The sequence below is a fragment of the Rattus norvegicus genome, chromosome 14 (genome assembly GCF_021556685.1).
Source record: "Rattus norvegicus strain SHRSP/BbbUtx chromosome 14, alternate assembly SHRSP_T2T, whole genome shotgun sequence".
Classification (NCBI taxonomy): Eukaryota; Metazoa; Chordata; class Mammalia; order Rodentia; family Muridae; genus Rattus; species Rattus norvegicus.
The window spans coordinates 56,670,465-56,682,799 of NC_141547.1; positions in this window are offsets into that span (position 1 = coordinate 56,670,465).

Sequence of the window (12,335 nt, forward strand, 5' to 3'; positions counted from 1 at the left end):
AGTAGCCTTCTATAGGATGTAGGATTTGTAAAGATCTTTTCCCAATCTGCAGTTTCCTGTTTTGTCCTATTGACAGTGTCCTTTGCCTTACAGAAACTTTTTAGTTTCATGTGGTCCCATTTGTCTTAGAGCCTGAGCCATTGGTGTTCTGTTCAGAAAAATTTCTCCTGTGCCTATTCGTTGGAGGACATTCCCACTTTCTCTTCTATTAGATTCAGTGTATCTGGTTAATGTGGAGGTCCTTGATCAACATTGACTTGAGCTTTGTACAAGGAGACAATATGGATCAATTTGCATTCTTCTACATACAGATTTCCCTTTCATAGTAAAAGTGACCCCAGTATGTGGAGCCTCTACATTCTATACCAATGCAAATAAATCAGTAAAGTTATAAATCAGGGAAAATAAGTGTTCCAGCCCCCTTATGATTCAAGTAAAAAAATCAGAGCTTTATGTCATTCTTACTGTATTATGTGATTTTTCTGAATCTCTTAATATAGTTATTGATTCTCAAAATGGAGAAAGAGTGGCTTTACATATTGAAATGGCCGAACTTATTCTGAATGATTCAAAATTAACTTTACTCATCAAATAACCAGAAATAGACATCATCCTTTGCATATAACACATACCTGAGTCCTTATGGGTCTCTCTCACCCTCTAACATAATGATGATAATGATGAAATTGATCACACACTAATATGAAATGTGATAGAAGCCTCATAATTTCAATAAAACACTATGTTAACAGCAAAGATTTGAAAAAAATATTTTTATATTACTTGGCAACAAGCAAGTAAAAGTCCTTCTTGTTCTTTGTATAACCAAACTCCATCACCTGCAGGAAGTAACCCAAAAGGTACCCAAAGAAATGACATTTAGCAAATGTATGTCTTATTTTGTTTTATTTGAAAAATTAAAGTATATACAGTAAAGTATAATCAGAATTCAGTGGGCAACTGTTTAAAATTCTGATAACACTGATCTATAATTACTCATTTATTAAAAATTATGGCTATTTTAGAGATACATGTATAAGTTAAGACTGAAAATGCTTCAGCATATGTATCTACTAGAATGTATCAGTATTTTGCATATTAGAACATAAAGCATATTACAGGTATACCAAAAAACCCTATAGGGTAAGCTGTTATAGAAAGTGATAACTCCAGAAAGTGATATATTACACCATACTTTATTAACTTCATTAACAAACAAATATCTTTCATCTGATCAGACAGGAAAAAGTAAAAGTTAAAATAATTATATTTTCGAGTGATAATTTACCAAAAGCACATTTGCCTTACTGGTATGAAATGAAATATGGGTTCTCTTAAATGACGTGTCTTAATATCATGTTAAAATATTAGACCATCTTGGACCTCAGCTTTTAAGTTTTCTTTTCAAATACAAAGAATATCTTTGTTGTTTGTTGTCAAAAACACAGTTAAGAGTTTTAAATGTTTTAAGTAAATTCAACGAGTTACTGCAGTTCAAGCTTGGTTTCTAGATTTCTAAGAGCTTTACTGATTTGGATCTAAAACAAAATATTTAAGCAAAAAAATGGTAGCCCAGGCCTTTAATCCCAGCAGAAACAAACAGCTTTCTACAGATCTCTATAAGTTTGGCATTTTCTAAATTCTAAAGTTTCAGTGAACAAGGTGGTGGTAGCATATGTCTTTATTCCCAACAGCCAAGGAAAATAACTCAGATGTAATTCTTAATTGGTATGCTTGTACACAAGAGAAATCACATACCATGTTTAAAAATTATTATTCAAAAAAAAACCTTATTACAAGGTCATAAGAAAAGCAGAAAATTTCCAACAGGAACAGAAACAAAGATCAGCTGCCAGGAAGCACATCTCCATGAATGCAAACATGACCAATATTGAACCAGATTATAGTGGTTTGAATATATTTGTCCCATGGGAAATGGCACTTTTCATTAGGAGGTGTACATTTGTTGCGGGCTTGCTGAAAGTGAGTGTCTGTGATGGTGGTCTTTGAGGTCCAGTGGTCAAGTTCTGTCCAGTGTGGCTCCCTTTGGATCAAGATGCATAACTCTAGGTTCTTCTAATATTATCTGCCTAGATCGTGCTATACTTCCCACCATGATGATAATGGACTGAACCTCTGAAACAGCAAACCAACCTGAATTAAATGTTTGCCTTTATAAGTGTTACCTTCCTATTGTCTCTTCATGGCAATAAAACCCAAACTAAGAGAAAGATGATTATGATCCCTAATTGTGGATATCATATAACTTGTTGAATTGGCACCTGAGGACTCTTCATAAAGCAAATGGAGTCCACCAACATTGACCTGTTGTCTTGTACTGCAAATGCTTTCCATATACAGAGAATAAATATTGTTTCTTTGAGAAACAAATCTAGAGAGTTTGCTAGGCATGATCACTCCTCAGTTTGGTGTGATCTACCTAGTCAAGACTGTCACTCATTTGACAACCACCACTCAAAGATTAGCTTGAGACTACAAGCTGCTCACAACATTCATATTGATGAATTAATATGAGACTGACAGGAATATTTTACATGCTTTCAAACTAAAATATACTTAATCCTTAAACTCCAAAATACAATTAAGTTGGGCAAAATGGAAAGTTTGACAGAGATAATGTCGTTATTTTAAGTAGTTTTAGTGTGTTAGAGTTAACAACTTCTCTTTTTATGTAGACAAAAGGGAGGAATGATGGAGGGGATTTGGTCACACTGTGAACACTGAGATTCTGTTATTTAATGGAAAACACTCTTTCTAGTTAAGGTGTGGCTCAGCCCTAAAACATATACTTGCAACCCAAGAGTTTTCTGTTTGTTGTAAATGTGATTAAATAAAGTCACAGAAAATGAACATAGAAAAATATAGAGAATAAGGGGAAGTCAGTAGGACAAATAGAGACACACATAGGAAGTAGAATGGAGGGATATTCAGTCCAAATGTTTGTGAGCAAGCTTGGAGAAGAGATGTGTTTTATGATGTTAGGTAAAGAAGGACAGGTGGATGCTTTCTCTGTCTCTCAGAGTCAGCAGGCTTTCACCCCAGCATCTGGCTACTGAATATTAACTGGTAAACTCCAATGATTGTTATTTTGTTAAAAACAACATTTGTCTGGAACAAAAGTCAATCTGTGGGAATATTCTTAGTTTTACTAAATCTACTGATGTCCTATAATAGTCTGTGTGTGCTTGTGTGTGAGTGTGTCTGTGTGTCAGTGTGTATCTGTGTGTGCATGAATGTTTGAACATTTGGAGGTCATGGAAGCCAAAGATCAACTAGTGACGTTATTCCTCAAAATCAATGTATTTTAATTTTTTTTTTCTTTTGAGAAAACCTCTTACCTACCTGGACCAGACCAAGGTGGGTAGACCGGCAGGCCAGAGTGCCACAAGAACCGACCTTTTTCTCCTTTCTTAGAAATGGGATTACAAGCACATGTACCATGCATAGCTTATTTACAAATGTTCTAAGTGTTTGAACTCAAATCATGTATGCTTTATGAACTATTCTCTACATCAGCATATATCCCTCTACACACACACTCAAACACACAATTCTACATATATGTTTCTTTCAAAAGAAATATGATCATTGTATGACAAAGTTTCATCTATTTTGTACAATTCAGATAGTGACAATATATGATACTTAAGAAACACGTCTAAGGTTATTATCATTAGTTTTAATCAAAGAAATAGTATTTATGTAGGAATAATACCTTAATCAAATAATCTGGAAAGTAATAATTACATAACTCAGGTAATGCTTTTTAAATCAACAAATACATTCAATTTTAGAAAATGCAAATAATTACAAAAAAAGAAAAAGAATTCTTTTATTTTTAATGAAACAGTATGGAACAAGGTAGACATATGTAATCAAGAGTACATGGTTACCTTTTCTGTACACAAATGAATAATTTCTCATTTTATTTTTGCCTAATTATAAAATACAATATAAATTTTGGTTATTTCTTCCCCTCACATATTATTTTCATGTCCTTTTACTTGTGATAAGGTTCTAACACACTGTCATCAAATTAATTATCAATCCCTTATTTGAATTTTTTATATTTGTGTGGATTTATAAGTACATTAATTAAAGAAATAAAAGTGTTCTATTTATTATTGTAAATATAACTATTAATTCTGATATTTTCATAATGTTTTCTTAATAGTAATACTTTTGAACACTAAAACAATTAAATTAATATATAAACAGTTGTAATAATATCTGGTAAGGGTTAGTTATATGTATATTTCAAAAACATTTGAGCTTGAAGTGACACTAATATCTCTTTATTTCTCTTCTGAATAAATAACTTTTAGCTTTTGAACTGACAATACAATTTTTTCATTCTAAGTTCATTGTAGCATACTTATATAATATTCATTTTCAACAGCAAGTTATGTCAATAGCAAAGTAACTCCATCAAGTTGGAAAATATATAAATCAACATATATCTTTGGGATAATATATACACTGCATCTTCTTCGTGAGTTAAATATTTTGTTGCAGTTTTATATTCAAGAGACCGATTCCCTACATGAATGAATACTATTCAATCCAAACAACAGCTCCTTTGCCATAGCAGGCATGTTTAATTTCAATGAATTGAAACATCCCTTATTCAGAGCACTGAAACTAGTTTTGATTACTTTGATTGTAGACTGGTGATATCTCAGCACAGATGTTTCCATTCATTTGCTTTAAATGATTTATCTTTATGAATTTCTAAATCAAAAATATTTACTTTTTTTTAAAGAGTTATGTAAATTGTCTGTATAGCAATTTCATGGAATATGCTATAGCTATGATACATGTAAATATCATTCTTTTACTAGCCATAACTGCAGTTAATTTTGAAAGGTAAATTTTATGTATATTAATTGTGATAATTTACAAATGAATAACTTTAATCTTTAATATACAATCAACACACACACACCCCTTAACTGCTTTATTAGTTTCTTCAGACATTCAGAATAACAAAAATTCCAGTATGCATATCTTTCAAAGAGGTCTGGAAGGTTAAGTTTGAGATTAAAGTTATGGGAGTATAATTTCATACAACAGTTATCTTTGACTAGTGAAACATATCACATGAGGAGCCCACTTTGAGATCTCATTTAACCATATATACCTAGTGAACATATAATCTTCAAATGCAGTTATATTATAAAGACAATATGAATCTTGATGTGACTTAATTCAGCTCATACACAATAGTTAATCCTGTTTGAGTAAATTTTGATGCCATTGAGTGAAATGATCATATTTATACTTTGAGTGACATAGAATATAGAAATACACATGACAACATGACTATTGTCTTATATTCTTCAGTACTGGGGAGTTTTTCATAATCCTGTAAGACCCTGTTCCTTTATTTTATTTTAATACATATTTTTATTGGATATATTTCTTTATTTATATGTCACATGTTATTTCCCTTCTCAGTTTCCTGTCCATAAGCCTCTTATCCCCTCCCCCTACCTCATAAGAGTGTTCCCCCACCCATCCACCCTCCTTACTATGTCCCCCAACATTTCCCTGCACAGGGGGTTCAACCTTGACAGGACCAAGGGCTTCCTCTTCCACTGGTGCCTCTGCTACATTTGCAGTTGGAGTCATGGGTCAGTTCAGTCTTCAGGTAGTGGTTTAGTCCTGGAAGCTTTGGTTGGTTAGCATTGTTGTTCTTATGGGGTTGCAAGTTCCTTCAGCTCTTTCAATCCTTTATCAAATTCACCCAACAGGGGTCCCATTCTCAGTTCAGTGGTTTGCTGTTAGCATTTGCCTCTATATTTGACATGCTCTGGTTGTGTCTCTCAGGAGAGATTTATATCCAGTTCCTGTCAGCATGTACTTCTTAGCTTCATCAATCTTATCTAGTTTTGGTGGCTGTATATATATGGGCCACATGTGAGGCAGGCACTGAATGGCTGTTCCTTCAGTGTCTGCTCTAAGTTTTGCCTCCATATCCCCTCCTATGGATATTCTTGTCTCCCCTTTTAAGAAGAAGTGAAGCATCCTCATTTTGGTCATCGTTCTTCTTGAGCTTCATGTGGTCAGTAGACTGCATCTCGGATAATTCGAGCTTTTGGGTTAATATTCACTTATCAGTGAGTGCATAGAAGGTATATTTTTCTGTGATTGAGTTAATTCACTCAGGATGATATTTTCTAGTTCAATCCATGTGCCTATGAATTTCATGAAATCATTGTTTTTGATAGCTGAGTAGTACTTCATTATGTAGATGTACCACAATTTTTGAATCCATTCCTCTGTTGAAGGGCATCTGGGTTCTTCCCACCTTCTGGCTATTATAAATAAGGCTGCTATATACATAGTGGAACATGTATCTTTGTTGTATGTTGAAGTATGTTTTGGGTATATGCCCAGGAGAGGTATAGCTGGGTCCTCAGGTAGTGGAATGTCTAATTTTCTGAGGAACCTCCAGACTAATTTCCACAGTGGTTGTACCAGTTTACAGTACCACCAACAATGGAGGAGTGTTCCTCTTTCTCCACATTGCACCAGAATCTGTTGTCACCTGAGTTTTTAATCTTAGCCATTCTGACTGGTGTGAGGTGAAATCTCAGGGTTGTTTTGATTTGCATTTTCTTAATGAGTAAAGTTGTTGAAGATTTCTTTAGGTGTTTCTCAGTCATTCAATATTCCTCAGCTGAGAATTCTTTGTTTAGCTCTGTACCCCATTTTAAATTGCAAAGGAGTTTACTATTGAGGACTGGAAGACTTGGTACTTAGCTCTTTAAATCTGTCATTTTTTTCTAAACAAAGGGAAAATAGAGTCTTTTTATAAGGATAATGTTATGTTAATCAAATTTGCTGGATCCAAAGAATCTTCAAATATTCATGTTCTTGAACTGTGACCTAAACTTTTCTTTACTGGAAGATAAGGGTTTGTCAGGTATGGACTAATAGTGGGGTCCTCAGCTCATTAAGAGTGCTATTCAATGATATTACTAGGCATATCTCTTCCTCTTTCTCTCTTTTGTTCCTTATTATGAAAGCCAAAACTAAGGATCTAATTAATTGTTAATTAAAATTCTGAAGCTATGAACCAAAATAAATCTTTTCTCTTCATTATTTGATCACCCCAGGTTCTTGTTCTGTTGTTTAGTTTGTTGGTTTGGTTTGGTTTTTCTGGCAAACAAGCTATATAAAAAGACCAAAAATATATTTGTTATAAACTGGGATGGTTATTTATTAATTCTATTAGCATTGAAGGCTTAAACTCTGCCTAGTAGAAACTGAACATCTTCACAGAAAAACATGTATATATACTACTTCTTGAGATGTGCAAAGAAAATGCTATCGCTATAATAGCATATACTGAAAGAATCTTGGTTTGGAAAAAAAGAACTTTAGTTTCTATTGAACAAACAAGAGCACAAGTAGGAAATTACAATTTGAATGTCCTTAGTCAAATGACTTCTTGGTTGAACACACTGTCTAACATGCAACTATTTGAAATGTATGAGAATAGTGTGGCCCAATATTTTTTTGCCACAATCACTGAAATGATAAATGACATAAAAATGAAAGTTGTTTCCTCATTGCCAAGAAAGTTTTCATTGTCTATAACAAACACATAAAGGGTCAATGAAGGGGGGTATTTCATTTCTGTCTCAGTGTATTATATGTTCTTGCTTCATGGTAAACTGATAAAGTTGGATTTTTCCTGTGTCTCATATTCCTGTGAGCAGTGCTGCTTAAGAAATATACCCATGATTTTTGTTGCTGTTGCTTTAAGAGAAATAAGCCTTTATTTCCATTTTTCTCAGATTAAGCTGGCTGAGCTTGTTTCCTTGAAAGGCTTAGTTAAAGAAAGGAAATCTGTTGTCCTCATTTGACTCCTCCAACATTTCCTTGGCTTCATCCTTGGCTTGGGGCTGCAATAGCAGCAGGAAGAGCCTACTCAAATTCAGATGAATCAGCCAAGAAGTCCTTGACCTTTCCAGCAAGTGGGGGCACATACTCTGGTCAGTACAAAGCCAGGGCTCAGTTATATAACTGGTTTTACAATGCGGGACTGAGGCAATGGTCAGGTAACCCATCTCTCAAAGCTCCTCAGAAATATTTCCGCAGTAGTTGACTACTAACAGAGGCACCCTCGTTAAGATATGAGAATAAGAACCTGCAAATTAATTCAACACTAAGTGAAATATCTGTATCTCACACCCTCAAAAATTTCAGTGAGCCACTCTGAAACCAGGGAGGGAAAGATTCTAAGAACCAAGGCTGTTAGACCACTCTAAGCATGGAAGCAGGGAGAGGGAGGATGGGAGTGGGGGAACCGGGAAAGAGGGTAACATTTGAAATGTAAATACACAAAATGTCCAATTAAAAAAAAATAAAAAGAAGCTGGAAATTGACCTAGAAGGACAGTAGATCCTAGAACCTACTGAAAATACAGAAACAACCCCTCAAATGGTATTTGAATTTGAAGTGCTCCTTCCTTCATGTACGTTCAATAATAAAAGGTGCATATTTAAAAACCAAAAAAAAAAAAAAGAGAGAAAAAGAACCAGTCCTTTCCAGATGTAACAGTGTAATGGCTGAGTTTATGTCAAAAAATACCACAAGCTAGTTTCACTGTGGAGGTAGGCGTCTCAGTTGAGAAAATGCTTTCACAAGGCTGTAAAACGTGTTCTTAATTAGCCCAGCCCATTATGAATAGACTTACCATTGGGCTGGTTGTACTGGGTTCTATAAGTAAGTATTTTGAGTAAGTCATGTGAAACAAGTCAGTAAGCAACACACTTCTATGGCTTCTTATCAGCCTCGGCCTCCAGGATCCTGCCCTGTTTGAGTTCCTAAACTGACTTCCTCCAGTGATAGACTATGATCTGGAAGTGTAAGCCAAATAAACCCTTTTCTCCTCATCTTGCTTTTTGCTCATTGATGTTTCATTGCAATAATAGAAACCCTAAGACCAGCAAAAGCTCAAGCCAACTAAAATTCCACCACATAGAGGGGGAGGGGTTAGGAAGATGTTTGCCTGAAAACCGGGAAAGGTAATAACAATTAAAATGTAAATAAGAAATACCCAATTTAATAAAGATGGAGAAAAAATTCCACCATGGCAGGGAGAGGAGAACATAAATTCCAACTCCATGCTGAGGAACATGTAATAGTAATGGTAACCACTTGAAGAAAGTAAGTTTTCTTTAAAGATGTGACTCCTGGTAAGTAAGCTACTATCCAACAATTGACCCTATACTGTAAAGTATTTTGATAGCATCAACTGGAATCAGAAAGCTTAGAAAGAGAGAGGATGGAAAGCTGGGTGGGTAGGAAGGTAAGGATGGATCTGGAAGAATTTGAGGAAAAGATATGTACATGATCAAAATATAGCTTATGAAATTCTCAAAGAATTAATAAAAATGTTTTAAAAATAATTTTATTGGTTGGATGTAAGAATCTGCATCTGACTCTTTCAGCTGCTTGTTGGGCTTCTCAGGGATTAGCCATACTAGGATCCTGTCTGTAAGCACAAGTCATTTGCAGATCCTTATACCCAACCACATGGACAAAAGCCAGGGACCCCTGCAGTTGAATTAGGGAAAAGCTGGAAGAAGCTGAGGAGGAGGGTGACCCATAGAAAGACCAGCAGTCTCAACCTGGACCTCTGAGACCTCTCAGATACTGAGACACCAGCTAGGCAGAATACACCAGCTGATAGGAGGCCCCCGACACATATACAGCAGAGGACTGACTGGTCTGGTCTCAGTGAGAGAAGACACACTTTTAACCCTTGAAATATTTGAGGCCCCAGGGAGTTGGGGGGTCTGGTGAGGTGGGAATGGGGAGTGGGCAATCTCTTGGAAATGGGAGAGGAGGAATGGGATAAGGAACAGTCCAAGTACAGACCAGGAAGGGGATAATGACTGGACTGTTTAAAAAAAAAAGATATAATTCTAGTGAAGTTTTATGGTAAACTCTAGTGATGCAAACAAAAATCTCCAAATGTTCAGAGTTTACACACCACAATTCACAATTTTTAAATCAGTAAGTACATATAACTTTAATTAATTAGTTCATAATTCTTTACAAAATTTTGTGAACTACAGTAGGTTCTTTTGAGAAGATCAACTTAAAATTATAAACATTTTAAATCTCATTAATAAGTTTTGATTTTCTTTTTTGTTTCAATATTTTGGTGATGGATGGATGCTATATTTTGGCTAAGTAAAATATTGTTATATAACATTATAAATGCCTAATAGCTATATTTTCACAAATTAGACATACATTATTATAAGTTTCAGATATTTGTAATTTATGCATCCCATCCCACCCTCTGGATGTAAATGAACCAAAAAAAATGAAGCAGCATTTTCTCCAAATAAATCCAAGTAGATAATAGGTCCGTATGGACGCACCTGGGAGACTGGCATCTACAGACTAATTCTTCTTCAAGATAAACACATAGACTAGAACTCAGAACCTCAGTCTGAATCATGTGATTTATATGGAAATCAGTCCGAGGTTGCAAAATATGTGACTACTGTGCATATAATTTTCATATGAAATTAGTTCCTTCCAACACATAAAATGGAAGGCCTATTTTTAAAAAGTATTGGTGCTTGTCCATTTAGAGTAAAAATGATTAAATTATCTCACTCACAAATGGTTATTTTGTCTTTCAATTACTTATAGTGATTAAATTGGAACAGCCAATAAGAAGGTCTTCCAGTTGCTTACCTTAAGTGACTAATCAACATAAATCTAATAAAGACTGAACACATTTTAAGAGGTTTGAAATGTGTCAAAGATATTAAATCTGCTTTAATAGTGACTCACAATGATTAACCTAAATGCTATTCCTGTTTATACTGTAGCTAATACAGGATCACAGATATTCATGAAACCAAGTATTTAGCAATATCCAATGACATTTTGGTGCTGATATTTTGATAACAAAAATATTAACATCTTAATATTTCCTATGTCAAGTATTTGAAGTTTCATAAGTATAATAAAATTAATGTTGCTTGATTAATCTCAAGAAGGATGACCAAAATGCGAATGCTTCACTCCTTCTTAAAAAGGGCAATGAAAATATCCACAGGAGGGGATAGGGAGACAAAGTATAGAGCAGAGACTGAAGGAACGGCCATTCAGAGCCTGCCCCACATGTGGCCCATACATATACAGCCACCAAACTAGATAAGATGGGTGAAGGAAAGAATTTCAGGCCACCAGGAACTGGATGTAGATCTCTCCTGAGAGACACACCCAGAATACAGCAATACATAGGCGAATGCCATCAGGAAACCACTGAACTGAGAATGGGAACCCCGTTGAAGGAATCATAGAAAGGACTGGAAGATTTTGAAGGGGCCTAAGACCCCCATGTGAACAACAATGCCAAGCAACCAGAGCTTCCAGGGACTAAGCCACTACCCAAAGACTATACATGGAATGACCCATGGCTGCAACTGCATATGTAGCAGTGAAAAGCCTTGGTGGGGCACCAGTAGAAGGGGAAGCCCTTGGTCCTGCCAAGATTGGATCCCCTGTGTAGGGAATTGTTTGGGGGGGGTGGTAAGGAGGGTGGATGGGGAGGAGAACACCATTATAGAAGGGGAGGGAGAGGGGTTAAGGGGGCTGAAGAACAGGAAACTGGGAAAGGGATAACATTTGAAATGTAAATAAGAAATTCCCATCTTAAAAAAAATTGAAAAGAAATAAATAAAAATAACATTTAAAAAAGAAGTATATCTGCCAGGAACAAAACTAATGGAGCTAGAAACTCTTATGTGGGGTAACCAAGGCTCAGAAAGACAAATAATACATGTTCTCTATCATGTTGATTCTAGTTTCTAACTTGTACAAATGAGTATTTATCTGAGAATGAGTGTAGACAGAGACAAGGAACTCTGAAAGGGGCTCATGATAACAGAAATGTGGCTGTTAGGAAAGGCATGGGAAGGTTTGCAGAAGGCACGTAATGTGAAAGCAGACACTGGAAGACAGGATGCAGATAGTGAAAGCTGAGGTAGTAGAGGAGTTGGGGAAGAGGGGTCAGGGGAACATAGGGAGGAGCAATGAAAGATACTGCACACAAAGGTCACAAAGAAATATCTATGCATTTTTGTATTTTTAAATTAAAATAAATAAAAATTAACACGTGCGTTGTAAACTTTCACAAAAAATACATTTTTCTTGTTGTTTTTTAATGTTTGTATGTGTGTGTGTATGTGTGTGTATATGTGTGTGTGTGTAAGGCAATGAGACAAAAGAAATAAAGTTAAGCCATATCTCAAAAGGAAATTTGAAAAAGGAAA